Consider the following 3,477-nt stretch of genomic DNA (forward strand, 5'->3'; position numbering starts at 1 on the left):
ATGGAAGATTTTGGTTTGCTCCTATTGTGGACTTCATCAATGAAGGGAAATATCTTATGGAAGCAATGTCAGGGGAAAAGAAGTTTCTCAGAAAATATGCCACTCAATTCACATTGCTAGGCGATTTGTTGTACAAAAGATCATTTGATGGAATTCATCTATTGTGTGTGGATGAAGAACAGGCATAGACGGTGATAGCAGAAATACATTAAGATATCTATGGACCTCACATGAATGCAAGAATGCTAGCAAAAAAAAATTTGAAATTAGGATATTATTGGCGCACAATGGAGGCAAACTGTGTAGATTTCGTTCAGAAGTGCAACAAATGTCAAATATTTGCCAATGTCATACATATTCTGCTAACGGAATTGCATTCGCTCAGTTCCCCTTGGCCATTCTCTACATAGGGTATTGATGTTATAGGAAAAATAACTCCCAAAGCATCAAGTGTTCATAAGTTCATATTGGTAGCAATTGACTATTTCACCAAATGGGTGGAAGCACAGTCATATTCAGTCCTCCTTGTTGCAAATGTGGCCAAGTTTATTAAAGAGAACATCATTTGTCGACATGGGATCCCGCAACAACTGATATCTGACCAGGGCACTCATTTTCGAGGGCAAGTCGATAAAATTTGCACCAAGTTTGAGATCGGACAGCATAGATCCACCACTTATAGTCCACAAATAAATGAGGCAGTAGAAGCAGCTAATAAGAATATGAAGGTAATTCTCCAGAAGATGGCAGATACACATAGAGATTGGGCGGATCACTTACCGTATGCACTATATGCCTATAGAACGTCGATTCAAACTTCTACAGGGGCAACTCCGTATTCCCTTGTATAAGGAATGGAAACTATGTTGCCAATTGAGATACAAGTCCCCTCTCTTTGAGTCCTCATAGAAAGCAAGCTAACAAAAGGAGAATGGGTACAGACTAAATATGATGAACTCAATCTGTTGGATGAAAAAAGAATGAAAGCCATGGACAATTTAAAAAAGTATCAGTTGAGAATGGCAAGAGCATTTAATAAAAATGTTCATCCTCGCAACATTGAAGTTGGAGATTTGGTTCTCAGAGAACAAAGAGCACCTACACAAGATCTTAGGGGAAAGTTTCGACCAAATTGGAGTGGTCTATTCACAGTGAAGAAAGTCTTACCAGGAAAAGCCGTACTAGTCATGGATTTGGATGGAGATGAATTGTCAGGTTTGGTTAATATTGATCAGCTGAATAAAATATTATGTTTAAGTTCAGGGTAACCACTTGAACTATGTTAGACCTGATTCCTCACAAGGGATACGTAGGCAACTCAACATGTTCGAGTGCGGTCTCATCTGTAACAAATTCTTAGGGCATTGATTAAAAAAAAAAGAAAAAAAAAAAGAAAGAGATTCAGTTTATATCTCGAGTGTTCAAAAAAAAAAAAAAAAAAAAAAAAAGCAAGGCTTTAAGATCACCTCGCCACTTGGCATCTTAATTACTAGTCAGCTTTTTTTCCCTAGTAATTTGTTTCTCCATCATCAATGGTCTATAAAAATTACCACTTGGAATTTTCAATCACAAGTCAGATCATTCCCCACTTGTGGTTTTTTTTGTTCCCCTTTTAACTTTAATATCCTATCTTCAGTGTACAAGTTGGAATTATGATGAAGAACTTATTAGTCCATGAAATATTTTTCTTTCTATCATAAGTATCATAGAACAAAAATATGTGTGAGCTTGTTGCCATGTCTTGTATATGTTTATTTTATTTTTTTGATCAAGTTGTTCGCTTGTATCATCTAGGAACAAATCAATTATGGCTTATCCCCGTGCAAATACTCTAGATGAGAATCTATGCAGATAGACTGTGAACATGAATGTGGATGATTCTCGGCTGTTGCAAGACATAAATATTCAGGTTCTTAGCCAGATTCACTGCATGGAATTATGCCATAACTTGCTAAAGGAAGTTCCCAAGCATTGGGATTTTAACCTGCATGTGTTCAAATTTGGGTCAGTAGAATTTTTACATATAAGGCATTAACACTATCATTAGAAGGGCCCCCAGAGGTGTTGGGGCATTCTTCTATAACATGTCCAGGGGACTGGCACCAAGCGCACATCTTAACCAAATTGACTGATGATGGCTCTTTATAAACAATAGCCTCAATCCTTTTGATTAGGCTATCCAAGTGGGCTTCCTTGGCTACTAACCCATCCACAAAATATCCTTTCTCTCCTATGGTTCTTTCACTTTCTTGGGTTGATTCTCACTCACGGGTTTTGTCAGCTAAGTCAAGTAAGAATTCCCATACCTTTCCTTCATTTGTAAAGGATGTGAATCCCCTAGGGCACATAGACTCTATCATTTGTTTAGTTGAGTAATCAATACCCTCATAAATTATTTGACATAAATACCATAAGTCTAGGCCATGGTGTGGACATTCTTGGAGTAGATCCATGAATCTCTCCATAAGTTTAGAAAATGACTCACTAGGCTTTTGCCTAAACTGAAGGATATCACTTCTAAGCTTATTGATCTTGTGAGTTGGGAAAAACTTCTTGAGGAAGACAATTATGAATTATTCTCATGTGATTATGGAATTTGTGAGTAACCCATACATCCACTTCTTAGCTTGGTCTTTCAATGCAAAAGTGATGAACCTTAGCTTAACAATATCATCAGAAAGCTGTTAGATCTTAATTAGAACACATACATCTTCAAATTCCCTGAGGAATAGGTATACATCCTCAGAGGTCAACCTATGGAAATGGGGCAACATAGTGATGAATTGAGATTTAAGCTCATAATTATTGCCCTGTGCTCGTGGTAGAACTATCTAGGAAGGTTGGGCTGTTCTAGCAGGGTAGAACCTATCTTTCAGCGTAGGAGGAGGTTGTGGTGGAAGGTTTTGTTGTTGGTCGAGGTTGGCCTGTTTAAGCAGGGTAGCTTGGTCTCCCATCTTTCTAATCGATTCACAGTATTACGTACCCACCCAACACTAATGTAATAGAACACTACCCACAGCTAAAATAAGACTACCACAAGCATAAAAGAATGGAAAATATTTTTTTTTATTGTTTTTTAATTTTTTTGCCTTTTTATGAGCTTATCCGCAGGGATTCGGGGTTGTTTAATTCCTAGGGTACTGCTACAGGGCGAAACCTATATTTACCATACTGTGAGGCTTAGCGACCTCCATTTATGCAACTATTATTGCAAGTTGTTCTTCTCAGAAATTCAATAAATGATTAAAGAAAAAGAAAACAAAGCACTCTGATTTACCAAAAGAAAGCAAAAAATAACATGGAACTGTCTCCCCGGGAACGACGCTAAAAACTTGTTTAAGATTTAAAAGTAACCGCAAGTGTACGGATCATCGTAGCTACGGGTCAAACACAAGGAGGTAGCTATGAAAAGAAACGGTATCTCTTTACATGTAAAATTGGAGATATGACGCCTGATAGTCCTTAAGGCATTTTCAA

At 37.5% G+C, this 3,477-nt stretch overlaps 1 non-coding gene across 1 annotated transcript; it reads left to right on the forward strand.

Annotated features, from left to right (window-relative positions):
• The first annotated feature begins 2,418 nt into the window (after positions 1-2,418).
• LOC122090258 lies at positions 2,419-2,525 on the forward strand. The gene has a single exon (XR_006143498.1). It is a non-coding gene; the product is annotated as a small nucleolar RNA R71 (small nucleolar RNA).
• The last annotated feature ends 952 nt before the right edge of the window (positions 2,526-3,477 follow it).

Source organism: Macadamia integrifolia, chromosome 9, assembly GCF_013358625.1.
Source record: "Macadamia integrifolia cultivar HAES 741 chromosome 9, SCU_Mint_v3, whole genome shotgun sequence".
Classification (NCBI taxonomy): Eukaryota; Viridiplantae; Streptophyta; class Magnoliopsida; order Proteales; family Proteaceae; genus Macadamia; species Macadamia integrifolia.